This window comes from Anser brachyrhynchus (genome assembly GCF_964034855.1).
Source record: "Anser brachyrhynchus genome assembly, chromosome: 2".
Lineage (NCBI taxonomy): Eukaryota > Metazoa > Chordata > Aves > Anseriformes > Anatidae > Anser > Anser brachyrhynchus.
Genome location: NC_137695.1, coordinates 29,375,864 through 29,390,360, shown reverse-complemented (window position 1 = coordinate 29,390,360; position 14,497 = coordinate 29,375,864). Strand labels below are relative to the sequence as shown.

At 40.8% G+C, this 14,497-nt stretch overlaps 1 long non-coding RNA gene across 1 annotated transcript; it reads right to left on the bottom strand.

Moving 5' to 3' along the window:
- Positions 1-4,967: 4,967 nt before the first annotated feature.
- On the bottom strand, positions 4,968-7,867 carry LOC308190861. The gene is made up of 2 exons (XR_013947540.1): positions 6,369-7,867; positions 4,968-5,153 (listed from the first exon to the last, which is right to left on the bottom strand). It is a non-coding gene; the product is annotated as an uncharacterized lncRNA (long non-coding RNA).
- Positions 7,868-14,497: the final 6,630 nt, after the last annotated feature.

Genomic DNA, 14,497 nt, shown 5'->3' with positions numbered 1-14,497 from the left:
TGTCATTAAAACAAATAAACAAAAAAAGGACAATCCTTTTCTTACAAAGCCTTACTGCTTCTCCACTTCGGAGGAGAACTCAGAACAGGGGAACTGTGTGAGGAGGAACTGACTGTAACATCAAAACCAGCCTTTCTTCAATCTTTCAAATCAGGAAGAATGACAGAGGTTTCAAAACTCTTCATTTCGTGCTTGTCTAAGAGACTTCTTTGAACATTGGAAGCTGAACTCCCTCAAGATATCTTTCGCATTGTACATTAAAGAGACAGAAGAAGGTTAAGAGGACATATGGGCAAGAGGAAAGATAAATGGAAGGAGGACGACAAAAATTGAGAAGCAGAAGCAGAGAAGGAAATTGTAACTGTCAACTATCTGAAGTGACCAAAGGTTGGATTCTGTAAGAAAACAATGCCATGAGATTATATACCTCATAGTATTGTAAAATATGTACATTTTTTGCTTCCATGTATGACTGTATTTTGTTCAGATGCTGAGGTACATAGGATTCATGTAAGTCTTAATGAGATTAACAGAGATCATAAATAAGTTTTGTTTTACAGGTCCTAATACTTCCAGGTCTAAACATGAGCAATATCATCATTTCTCAGACCCACGAGTAAGCTAGGATGTACTCTCCTGGGGTCTGGAAAATATTCAGAATTGTTGTACAAAATTAATGAATTAATCATAGTTAAGAAAGACACCCTTGCTTTACAACTAGTGATCTCTGGGAGGAAAAATATTAAAGTAAAAAGAGAAAAATAAAATCACTTTATTATCTACTTTTCCAAATTTTAAAAGTCAACATGTCTCAGTAAGGGCTTTCTCTCTCATAGCTTATCTGCATGGGGTATATCAAACAGTATGATCATAGAGTCTTTTTCTTCGTGTCTTTAGTACATTTCTTTAGACAGGAGTTTCATATCAAAGCATGAGGGAAAAAAAAAAAGAGCTAAACTGTTAGAAAGGAATCCTTAAAATGAAAGGACAAGATTTTAGCAACCTTTTAGCAAAACTTGCTAAATACAGTGCCAAACGCATTGAGTCAAGACAGAGTTCTTCAGATGAGAATTCAAGAGTCCTAAATCAGAAAGTCTGGCCTAGTATGCAGTGGGACAACAGAGCAACCAAGAAGCACAGCTGCAAACTGCCCAAATTTTTGCATGATTTATTTTTCTCTCTCTCTTTTCTTTTTTTTTTTTTAATATATATTCTATACAGCCTTCGTACCTGTCCATTTGCCAGATTCTCAATTAACCAGAGATCAACTTCTTTCATACACTGTTTAGTATAGAAGCATATTGATTCACTGCCTATAAAACGGACCTAAAGTACAGTGAAAATACAACCCAAAGATGTTATAGCTTATCAACTGTAGATTTTTAGATGCCGAAATGAAATAGGATTGCAAAATAATTACATTCTGTCACTGCAGATTTTGGGCTTCACTTTTACAAGATTTGCTTCCTGTGAGCTAAATGCTGTCCAAGTTGGCATCATCACATCAGTATATCAAATTAAGCTGACTTTTCAAATGAGCTTCTAATTTGTTGGCTGAAAGAAGAAAAAAAATTGCATGATCTTGCCACATAATATTTCCCTTGTTGCCAGTCTGCATCCAAGCAATTTTATCTCATGGCATATACTGCCACGTTAGATGACTTAATAGTAAGTTATCTGAATTAGCTCCAATTTCCTGGCATTGTCTAGATTATAATTAGAGTAGGCTATTTCACGCACTGTACACTGGTTTTATAACAAACATATGTGAGACTTCTGGGATGGAGAATCTGATGCACTAATAAGCTAACAAATTCAGCCAACATTTTGATAGTTTTCCAGTCTTGGCCTTTATCTTCATCTAAGAGGGCAATATAAATTTTCTGGAGATTTCAGTAGAAGAGTATGTAGCTACATCAGAATGACTTTGGGAAAAAATATATATATATTTCATGATCTTAGAATAGCGAATGCTCAGAGGCTTGTATCTGTTTCTTCTATTCTCTACCATAATGCTGCAAGATAAACTGTTAAATTACTGGTTTGGTTTCACTCTCAGACCACCTGTAACAATGGCTTGTGTGGCTGTCCCAAGCCCTCTTTAATACTCTGCATTCTCATGCCTTGGTCTGCCAGGCAAAGTAAATAGTACCTTGAGGTAAAATAAAGTCTGAAGCTACAGAATGGGTTCACACAACTTTGTCTCTGATAGAAATTTCCCTGTGGTCTGGTGAATGCAGGGCAAAGACACAATGGTTGGGTAACAAGATCCAAGTCCAGGTGTACAGTGAAATGGAGCATAACTGTGTAAGCCTACAGAAAATAAATTTAGAGCCACAACACTGGAATGATTTGTAAGCTATCACATAGGTAGAAAAGGGGTAAAAATTTAGGGAAAAACTGCTTATTGTATTGAATTTACATGATAAGGCCAAGGGGAAGGGAGAGTGCGGAGAGAAGGCCTGCAGGGGTGGCGTCTGTGAGCAGAGCCCAGCAGCTGCCCCATGTCAGGTCAGAGCCAGCTCCAGCCAGCTCCAAAAGGGACCCACTGCTGGCCAGAGCCGAGCCAGGGAGTGATGTTGGTTGGGCCTCTGGGAGAGCAGAGTCAAGGAAGGGGGAAAAAAACTGCTGTGCAACAAGAGCTGGGAGAGAGGGGTGAGAACCAGCCTGCAGCCCCCAAGGTCAGTGCAGCAGGAGGGCAGGAGGTGCTCCAGGCAGGCAGCAGCAGTTCCCCTGCGGCCTGTGCTCCCAAGGGCCCTGGTGGAGCAGGCTGTCCCCCTGCAGCCCATGGGTCCCACACGGAGCAGATCTCCATGCTGCAGCCCGTGGAGGAGCCCACGGTGGAGCAGGTGGATGTGGCCTGGAGGAGGCTGCGGCCCATGGAGAGCCCCCGCAGGAGCAGGCCCCAGGCTGGAGCTGCAGCCCATGGACAGGAGCCCACGTGGAGCAGGGGCAGAGAGTGACTGTGAAGGAGCAGCGCAGACGAAGCGTTAGGGACTGACCGCAGCCCCCATTCCCTGTTCCCCAGCACCACTTGGGGGGAGGAGCTGGAAGAAGGTGAATGGGGGATAGGCGGTTTTAGTTTGCTGTTTGTTTCTCACTGTTCTAGTCAACTAGTGATAGGCAATAAATTACATTGATCTCCCTATGCTGAGTCCCATGATGGAAACTGGTGAGCAATCTCCCTGTCCTTATCTCAAGCCTTGAGCCCATTCCATCATATTTTTTGCCCCAGTTCCTTTGAGGAGTGGGAGAGAGAGAGCAGTTGTGGTGTTTGATGAAAACATCACACTTATTAGCACAGCAGAGGTTTGATCACTGATATGAATATGCTGGAAGCATGTAATAGCTAATGACTCAAAGGATGAAAAAGATGCCAGCTTCACTCAAATTAAGGATGAACAAAACTCACTGTTCAGCCTGACTCCAACTAAACTAGCAGAGAAGACACTTAGGTAACCTTAGAAACTTCACAAAACCTTCTAGCACTAAACTCACTAATTATTGCAGATCTCTTCTGTTTCATAAATAAAAGTAACAAATGATAGTGCCTGGTTACATGGCAAAACAATAGAAATTACCAAAGCAATGTCAGGTTGGGAAGAGCTTAAATGATTCAGGATTCAGGAGATGAGCTGACAGATGATATGGGAAATGAAAGAACAGGCAACCAACTTGTTCATAATATCAGCTTTGTTCTTACAGCATGCACTAGAAATTGCAGTTGCAGTGAACACTGAATCTCTCTAGCCTTCAGAGCACAATAGCATTATGAGATCCTGCAGCAACAGTAGGAAAAGCCAGCCAGGCAGAAAGCCTGACACAGAGAACTCTCAAAATTGCATGTTTTTCTTGTCCAACACTAGTGATTATTCAAGAAGAAACAGTAAGAAGCAATAAGAACATGGACAGACTGGTGCAAAAACCTCAACCATCTCCTCCCAGAGGCAATTCCAGAGAATTTCAGATTCATTCGTTGTGATTGCAACATAGAGTCTGCAGAGAATACTATGGTATCTTAACTGTTTAATTTAGAGGGGAATAAATGAAGCATTTATTTCAATTACAAAGTGTCTTGGTTTCAGCTGGGATAGAGTTAATTTTCTTCCTAGTAGCTGGTATGGCACTGTGTTTTGGATTTAGGATGAGAATAATGCTGATAACACTCCAATGTTTTGATTGTTGTAAAGCAGTTCTTGCACAGAGCCAAGGACATTTCAGCTTCTTGTGCTGCCCTGCCAGAGAGGAGGCTGGGGGTGCACAAGGAGCTGGGAGGGGACACAGCCAGGACAGCTGACCCAGACCTGCCAAAGGGATGTCCCACACCATATGGCATCATGCTGAGCAATAAATACAAGGGATTGGCCAGGGGTGTGGCTGCTGCTGCTTGGGACAGGCTGTACATTGGTTAGCGGGTGGTAAGCAACTGCATCGTGCATCACTTGTTTTCCATACTTTTTATCATTATTATTATTATCCCTTTGTTTTCTGTTGTATTAAACTCTTTCTCTCAACCCACAAGTTTTACCTTTCTTCTGATTCTCTCCCCCCTTACACTGTGGGGAAGTGAGTGGATGGCTGTGTGGTGCTGAGCTGCCTGCTGGCTTAAACCACAATGCAAGGGAAGAAATAGTCGTTAAAAACTCCATGATGTGCCTGATTCCATGACACCATTAATTTCAACTCTTAAAGGATTTTTAGCAAAGAATGTATGCCTCTTGACTCTAAAAAACATATATTGTAAATATCCTTGTACTACTGCTCTGTCTTGTGGCCACGGTACCCTAGCTATGTACAGCAGAGGTTCATGCTCCACCTCTTAAGTGCAGGGGCCATGCACTGCCTGCCAAGGATGGCTCACCCTGTGGCAGTCAGCATACATGGAGGCACAGTACAGCCATTACAAGGCAACACGCACAAAGCCTGTCTGGGCCCTGAGGGCTTTCTTGGTGGTGGTTAAAGGAGAAGCAACGGAGAAAATGCAGCTCAGTGCAAGATATGCAATGCTACTTATTCTCAGTCCTGGAGGAGACACCTTAGATGTCCATCATCAGCTTAGATGGATACTCAAAGACTCTAGAGGGTATGTTATTGACTCAGGTACTCTCAGAAATGCAGATGCTCTTCCAGGTGTCACTGTGGTACTGGTAAGTCTGCAAAATACCACGTAGAGAGAATCTGTGAATGCCCTCTTAGGCTTCATACATACGTTCTATAGGACTGATTAACATTTTGACAATTAATGTATTTATACTTCTATATACTTTTTCAAGTGTATAATGTATGGGATTGCTTAGTATCCTTTTAACCAGTTCAGTAAACCCCAGTACCCAGGCATTTTTCATTGCTGTGAAAGCAATAAGCCCAATTATTAAATCCCACTTGTGTGGACTCTATGTTTGTGCCTTGTAAAAAGAACAAAGATTCAACAGTTTCAAACATTTTTCCTTTTTCCATTAAAGCCCCCTGCAGTATGAGGTAAAAACAATTTAATAAGGCCTTCCTCTGATGTCTAAGCTCTTAAAAAAAAAAAAAAAAAAAGGAAAAACTTCAGAAAAGTTTACTAGAACACTAAAACAGATTAAGGACACACTTTTCAGTCATTTTTTTGATGTCTACTAGCCACTTTAACATTTCATCGGGCCAATTAGCCAAAAGGAGACCTAGCGCTGAATAAACTGAACCAGAATGACTTCATCATTTAAGAGGAGTACCACCTTCTCAAACATTACCATCCAAGTTTCATTTATTTGAATCAAAGCAGGAGATCAAAGATGTTAAATTAAGAGCAAAGTACTATAACTAATGAAAAAGAAAAAAAAAAGTCATAGTCCAAGAAAAAAAAATGATTAATCAAGTAGAGGTGCAAATGAAAGCAATGAATCTCTAGCATGGCTTTTAGCATAAACATTAGGCTTTACACATCAAAACATGAATTGTGAAAAACTTTGTGGAATTTTCCAAGTGCTAATTATTACAATCTTTGGGCTGTTGAAAAGAAGTTTGCTTATTTTTTAACATGCTCTGCTAGAATAAAAACATCTTAAGACACTGGAACTACTAATGTGTTATAATATCTTGGTACAAGAGCACGGAGAAAGAAGAAAGGGTTTTAATCAGAAACCTCTCTACATATATAAGCTATTTTCAGTCTGCATACGTCCAACAGCTGTTTCTAGGGGACTAGCCATGGAAACTCTACTAATAACACCATTAATAAATAAAAAAAGGAACTGCAAACAGAGTACCACCAGCTTTCTGAGCTAGTGAGCTAAGACACTCCCAAGCCCAAGACATCAGGCAGCTTTTGAGATACATTGAGGACAATACTTTTTCAAAGGCATTTGCTTCCCCATCAAATACTTAACTGCCACATTTTCACTCTGTGCAGAGTAACAGAAGCACCCAATACCTAGGAGTCCCCAGGTGGCAGCCTAGCTTGGCTCTGCCTGGCTTTATTTGTGGGCTTGCAAAGTAGTTACACCTGCAGGACAAGCTGCTGGCCATTTGCTGAAATGGCAGAAAGACCGTTACTTATTTTTAAGCTTCACGTTACCAGTGAGGAGCTCTGTCTGCTTTTACAGTCATCTTTCTCTTATGTTACAAATCAAATAATCTCTCTCACAGGAATAAAACTGTGATGACTACCAAGCAAAGAAACATCTCTTTTTACGGCCACTAGTAAGCACTGTCCAACTCAGAGTGAAAGCTACAACGGCTAAGCTGGTCTAATTCAATATCCTCACATGTACCATGTGCCAAATTAAAGTTAAGACCAAGGAGCAACCTCCCTTGGAGCAAGGGGTGAGAGGTGGGGTGGTCACTGTCCTGCCGGAGCAGGATAAACCTGCCTTTGCAAGAGGTTAGACCTAGGAAAGTGAGCCCACAGCAGAGAAACACAAGTGGGACAGTTATTTTGACGACTTACTTAGAAAACTGAAAGTCCTGAACTGTTTTTACGTATGAAATCTACAGTTATTAACACAATTTGCAGAGTTTTGTTGCCCTTTCTTTGTGCCAGCATCACCCTAAAACACAACAGCTGTTTCCAGTTCCTTCCTCAGTACCAGATGGGTGTGAGACCTCCCGTACTGGACACACAAATAATGAGCAGGGGACACGCTTGAATGGAAGCTGCACAGCCGAAGTGTCTGTCCTGTTCTCTGCCCCATTCTGTAGCCCATGCTACTCCCACTGTATAAGAGTGAAAGTGTTTTTTCTAGTGAGGACACAGGAATTAAATTATGCCTCTACTTTTGATCGACTGCAAAGCAGCTGTCAAAAAACCTGAAGACTCTCCAATCTTCCTGACAAATTACAGTGAATAGGTGCTAAGATAAACTTCACCAAGCTAGTTGTGCCATCACAGCACTGACACTGAAATGTGCACTAGATTTAAATAGGAGGAGAGAAGAGCAGGTAATAAAAACAAGAGACAGAGTTCATAAGACTCTGGGCAGTATGTGCTTTGGTGTTTTGAGAAGAGAAAAATGTGAAAAATGAGAGCTGAAATGAACACAAGGGTAATGAAAATATTCCACAGTTGTGTGAAGATTTATATCAGAGGGCATCATTATCATCTGAAAAGTATTGAAGTTTCCATCATGAAAACACCTTGACTGTATCTGAAAAAAATCCTTTCCCTGTACCCATCACCAACCCTGGGTGATGAATATTTTGGAAGTGATAAAATATTTGAATAGTATTCTTGGCAATGTGTTGTCGTGTTGTGCCTCCCACCCCCACCCCCCCCAGCCTTACCTGTCCTGCCCACCTAACTGCAATACCTGAGTTTTTATGACCCTGAGTGTAAATGTGTAAATGGCAGGTTGGGGGTCTGGCAGGAACAGATCACTGCCTTTGTCTGGCTCTACAGGGAACAGTCCCCTCAGCGCTACAGAAGTACCCTATGCTACAGCAAGGTGGTAATCTGCAACGTTAATTAACTACCTAATTAACTACCGAAGGCAAGACGTAGAGAAAAGGGGAAGGGAAGGGAAGGGAAGGGAAGGGAAGGGAAGGGAAGGGAAGGGAAGGGAAGGGGAAGGGAAGGGGAGGGGAGGGGAGGGGAGGGGAGGGGAGGGGAGGGGAGGGGAGGGGAGGGGGAGGGAAAGCAGAGGGAAGGGAAGGAAGGGAAGGGAAGGGAAAGGGAAGGGAAGGGAAGGGAAGGGAAGAAGGGAAGGGAAGGGAAGGGAAGGGAAGGGAAGGGAAGGGGAAAGGAAGGAAGGGAAGGAAGGGAAGGGAAAGGGAAAGGAAAGGAAAGGAAGGAAAGGAAGAAAAGGAAAGGAAAGGAAAGGAAAGGAAAGGAAAGGAAAGGAAAGGAAAGGAAAGGAAAGGAAAGGAAAGGAAAGGAAAGGAAAGGAAAGGAAAGGAAAGGAAAGGAAAGGAAAGGAAAGGAAAGGAAAGGAAAGGAAAGGAAAGAAAGGAAAGGAAAGGAAAGGAAGGAATGGAAAGGAAAGGAAAGGAAGGAAAGGAAAGGAAAGGAAGAAGGAAAGGAAAGGAAAGGAAAGGAAAGGAAAGGAAGGAAAGGAAAAGGAAAGGAAAGGAAAGGAAAGGAAAGGAAAGGAGGAGGTAGTATTGAGCAAGTTAAGAAATATAAGTAGGTATCCACATAGCAAATTCACAAGTGGCCTACTTTTTGCAAAATCCTATGAATCTGACTTTAAACAATTATAGTCTTTATTATTGTTATTATTATTACCGTTGTTATATTAATACTATATTGTGCAATAATGATAGACAGACAGACAGACAGACAGACAGACAGACAGATGAACCTGCCGGGTTCCGGTGCCCGTCTGTCCCCGCGGTACCGGCCGGCGGCGCAGCCCGTGCTGTCGCGGCGCTCCCCGCCGGGTGTCGCTGCTTGCCCCCGCCGCTGGCCGCGGCCGGGCCGCTCCGGGCTCTGCACTGGGAGGTCCCAGCAGAGACCGAGATTTCCATTTTTTTCCTTTTACTTTTTTATTTTATTATATTTTATTTTATTTATTTATTTATTTTAATTCCAGCTTCCTTTCACATGGCTTTGAACACAGAGCTGCGCTGCCCGCTGCGGTGCACCGGGCACATCCCTGCTCTTGCCAGTGTTGTGTCTGGGTTTAGCTGTCCCCACTGCCACCTCCTCTTTTGCTGATGCAGCACCCCTACAAACACTGACATGTAAATCATCGGCGCGTGTATACATCTCCCATTCCGAAATCAGATTGGCGCACATGGTAAGAGCCTAGTTAACACACAGCAATTTCAAGGAGACGCCTCGGTCCTATTAATGTGCTCTAAAAAGACAGAAGGATAGTGCATTGGCTGTGCATATGCATTGGCAATAGTGACTCCTCATGGAAGACAGTCCTAATGTGCTTTAAAACGACAGACGGAAACAGAATCCAATGCAATTTTCTGGCAAAATGGTACAAAGCACAGCACAGCTCAGGCTGCTGATGAAGCGCAGGTTCAATCATATGCACTACTGAGTAGCTTCTGTAAATAAATGGAAGAAAGGAATAAGGACTAGAAATATGCTCACGGAAATGTGCTCATATCCATTATCCTGCTGAAACCTCACCTGCAGTCACTGCACCATAGAGAGATCACTATCATGTTCACTGATTTTTGTTTTAAAATGGTGGGCTGGTACTACCATAGGGTACTTGGGACAAGCCTTTAGCTATCATCAACTGATCTATAAACAAAACAATAAATAAATAATAAATAATAATTATATAAATAATAAATATATAAATAATAAAATAATAATAAATAATATTTTAAATAATAGAACCTTCAAGCCAGCTTATATTAATGTTAAGTAGTATTTTGATACAAGTAACTTCTGTTCTGGATTTATATCTCTACAACCTGTTCAGAATCAGAACCAAAAGTATTACTTAAGCATATCTCCTCTTTAATAGTAATAAACAAACTACATGGAGTGAAATCATGAATGCTAACAATGTTGTTTGTTCTCTACATTAGGTAATTTTCATATTTTCTTTACTTGTTGTAAAGGACTGAGATTCCAAATATTTTATTCAAACTGATAAACAATAAAATATTATGTTTCTAAAGAAAATCCTACAAGGCTCTGGAGCATAATTTTAATATTTTTATTTACATCCTTAAATATGCTTTCAGAAAGTGCACAAAATGCAATACAGCCATATTAATCCTGCTGCTAGGAAAGCTGATTGTAACCATGATTCTTCCATGATTCTTATCAATATTATGGTTACTGATACTGGTTCTACCCCTGAGCCTTCTCTGGACACTCTTCCTTCTGGACAGGGCTAAAGAGACCCTCTCCATAGTACATGTATGCAATCTTACCTTGCCCTTCCTTTCTTCCCCCTCCCCTCACACACTACTTCATTTTTTTTCCTCTAAAAGCCCTTGAAAATACACTGAAAAGTACTGAAAAGCCATCTAAAAAGGAATGAGCAGTCATTTTGGTAAAAACATGTAACTTCTCTACACTGTTAAACCACCTGGAGCTCCAAGGACAAAGAAACCGTTCTGATGGTCGGCTTGTCAGCTCCTATCCATCCTGCGAACAAATAGCACTTCGGGAAACTATTCCTTTGGCACTGGCTTAGCCTCTCTCTAAAGAGGAGACATAATAGAATATCGTAAAAATGCCCTCTCCCAATCTCTCTTGAAATATTGTACACTCAGAATCTACTTGCTTTTCCTTTGTAACCCTCACTCTATTACACAGGGCTCACAAAAGCACACTGATTATGATTTCATTCTTCAGACCCCCTCTTTTCACCAGAGAATACCCTGTCTACAAGCGAGAGAATACAAGGCTTGTCTACACAGAGAAGCCGGTGTGCAGGAAGCTCGGGGCTGCATTTACAGCGCGTTGGCTATTGCAGTGACGCCTCATGGAAGCACAGTTTGAACTAAAGATACCTCCAGGGCCTTAAGTGCTTCCTTTTGAATATGGGCTGTATTCCTCCAAGGGTGAAAGCAGAGCGAATGTCCAATTCCTACCCGGCTACTTGAACAGGGCTTACTTCGCAAGAGTAAATTCAGCCTGCTTAAAACTGCTGGTGTGGCTTTCAGGACCGTGATGCTCTTACATAATTTGCCCTCAAAATCATTGCTGCTCACGGGGGTAAGTACTCTGACTAAGGAGAATTGTTTTCTAAGCAGAGGAGGCAGCAAGAATTTGCATCAGGGGAATGAAGTGTTTCTCTGCAGCTGAGCGTTTTGCTGTGAATGTGATACACCCATGAGCTCAAGTAACCTTTCCAGAAACAGATCAGGATAAAGGTTTGCAGTCAATTCTCCAGGTGAGCCAGAAGGGGGAAGTTTGGTCTCCTGCTGGATAAAACGTGCCATATGATGTATAACATGTAGAGCATGTTCAGGCACAAATAGATCTGTATTATGTTTTCTTTATAAACAGGGTAATAAAACTGCTCTGCTGCCCTAGCCCTCAATCACAATTAACATTTTTGGGCATATCTGATGGAGGACAACAACCTCAACTACTTCTGTCTGAAAAATGGGTGGAAAGATGGCAAGGTGCTCCTAATAATGGAGCAGCTGCCCTGTAAACTCAAGAACATATATTCTTAGGCAAGCAGAGGATTTCACCTAGGAGAAATTGTCAGGGGAGCAGGCATCAGTTCCCCTGCCCTGTGGAGCTCCTTGCTTCCCAGAAGGGCCAGGGACAGTGGATCTGTGACCAGACCTTCTCTGCTCATTGACTGGACAATGACACATTTTGCAGAGTTCATCTAAAAATTGCACTCAGCACTTAGTTTCCTAACATTTTAGAGCCTAAAATTAGGACAACACACCTATATACAAACATAAAGACAAATACACAGTTTTTATGCCATTTTAAGCCATTAGTTTTCTTGCTGATCTGAATTAAAAGAGCAAACCAGAGAAAGCTACAGTTGTATTTCAGTGTCACCTAAAGAAAAGGCAATTTCCCAATACTAACAAATGTGGTGGTTTTTGTTGTTGTTGTTGTTGTTGTTGTTTTGTCTTCTTTTGCAAAACAGCACAAATCTGTTATAATTCCAAAAGCAGCACACAGACCTGTGTCAACAATGTATGTTGACTGTCAAAGAAAAAATACGATAAAGTACTTTAATAGCAAAGATTGGCATTAATATCAGAGTTTGGGAAAAACAAAAACAAACAAACAACAAATAAACAGCTACATCATATGCACTATGTATCCCTTACTAGTATTCAATGGAACAAGATAAAACAGAAAGTCAAGGACACCTTTATCGAGTGCTGGTAACTACCTCGCAAGTTCCACAAGAGAGCAGTATACACTTGACTTTGAGAAAGAAATGACGTGGACCTGATCGCTTCTCATCCCTTTTCCTCTTCTGTTCTTGTTTTTCCAAACATACTCCGAAAAGGTAATGAATGCAAACAAGCCCAGGAGATTGGTAAAAGAGCAGCTCCAGGATGCCAGGGAGGCTGCTATGTTTCTCCAAGCTGACAACGCAGAAAGTAGCTACTTGAAGCATATGATAACTATTAGGGAAGGTTATATAAAAAAATATGAAATATGTTTCACCATGCAGCTAATTAGGAAAATATTCACTTGTAGGAAAAGTATGTGTTTTTCTTACCAGTACCACAGATATGTTATGGAACACCTAAATTCATAGTTAGGCATTTAAATATGTGAAAATACATTTAGATAGAACAGCTCAATAATTATTTCAAGAGCACTCGAAAAATTAAGCATGTGTAGGAAAAAGATGTTTTTCGTATCTTCAGTTCATACATAAAGTTGTTTTTGCCATTTTAATATGTTTGTATTAAGTTTTACATTAATAGCCCACAAAAATACGAGTATTTTTATAGGTTTGTATAGGAATACAAAAAGAAAAGGGATTTAACTTCCCTCAGACATAAAGGTGTTTTTTTATTTATTTGGTTGGTTGGTTGGTTTCTTGCTTGCTTGCTTGCCTTTTTTTTCTTCTGAAAATTCCATCAACCAAACACAACCAAAACAAAACTAACAGGTCTTCAGTCACGGAAAACTGGAGTTTTACAAATGCCCTCAGCTGGATGCTTTCTGCACTTTCATAATTCCTGTAATTCTGGTGAGACCTTTACAGGTCTGCACGGAAACAATTATGACAACTCCAATGCCAAAACAAACCAGAACTACACAAGAAATCCTGATGCATCACCCTGGAAAAAGGGAGAATAGAATTCCGCATGTGAACAAAAAATTACTAAATAAATATCCACACCCTAATAGTTGCAACAGCATTGAGAAAAAAAAATATATATATATATATATATTTGGGGGAACATGGTTCTTTCTTTAGATTAAAAAGTCAGATTAAACATTAAATAAATTACTGTCACTGAGTTGAAAAGTCTGTGTCTAACACAGATACTTTGATTTAGCTGATCCTGTGTAAGGAGCCATGACGAGCATTAGGCTGAAATTCTTTCAATTTACGCTGAAGCAGACGAAATGTCTGACTGCTCCCATTAGCATTTTTTAGCTAATGAACTGCTGTGCTGAAAGCTGAGTTTTCACCACTGTCCTGTTCTGTGAAAGACAGGCCCAGTACAGCAGAGATTTAGAAAGATGCTGGGAGACAGAAAGAACAAAAAACCTGTCAGGCAAATATTTAAATACTAGAAGTGCTTGGAAAACGAGGAGATTTGTTCCATTTTCAAAGTGATTTAGAAAAGTTAGCTATCGTGTATGTCAATTAACCTCAAATCAGTTGTAAAACATCTGCAGATGACACATGGGCTCTTCTTTCACTCAGTAAATCTGGAAATCATAGTATTTATCACTACTTGGGCATGATGCTTGCACTCACTCCCCTGCCCCCATACCTGTGGAGATAAACTTGTTATATGTCTTTCAGATTCCCTCTTTGATACCAAATCCCAGAATAATCAAAAGAACAGTTAAGGGAGAACCAGACAGGAAACAAAACAGTCATTGCTGACCTTTTTTTTTTTTTTTTTTTTTCCAAAACCAGCAGAATTGTGCTACAAGAAGTGGGTCATCAATAAAGAAGAAGCTATCTGGACAGCTCTAGTGGTTGACCAGTGCTTTGTCTTTTTAAGGTTAAGTCTCAAAGCCTCAGAGACAACCTCAGCAAAGAAATCTGGGGTGAGATTGATGCTCCGGAAGACATCTTGTCACATAATTTTTTTGAAGAAACCAGTGATGCAAACAACACCAATTTGCATCTTCCAGTCTAAAGATAGGTTTTAGAAGAAGCCAGAGAAGTCTTTTAAATGGACAAATTAAGGAAAAAAAAATAAATTTATATATATATATAGATAGATATATAGTATTGTTTTCTTGCTATACACTATTTTTTTTTTATCTTTTTACTTGAGACTTGCTGAAATACCAGAAATTCACCATCCTAGGATCACTAGCATGATCTGGAAGATTCATGTCAGCCCTCAGCTGTGTGGGTGTTTGGGCCACCTGGTTCCACCACAGATAAGCAGTAGAAAAGATATATCCCAACAAGGC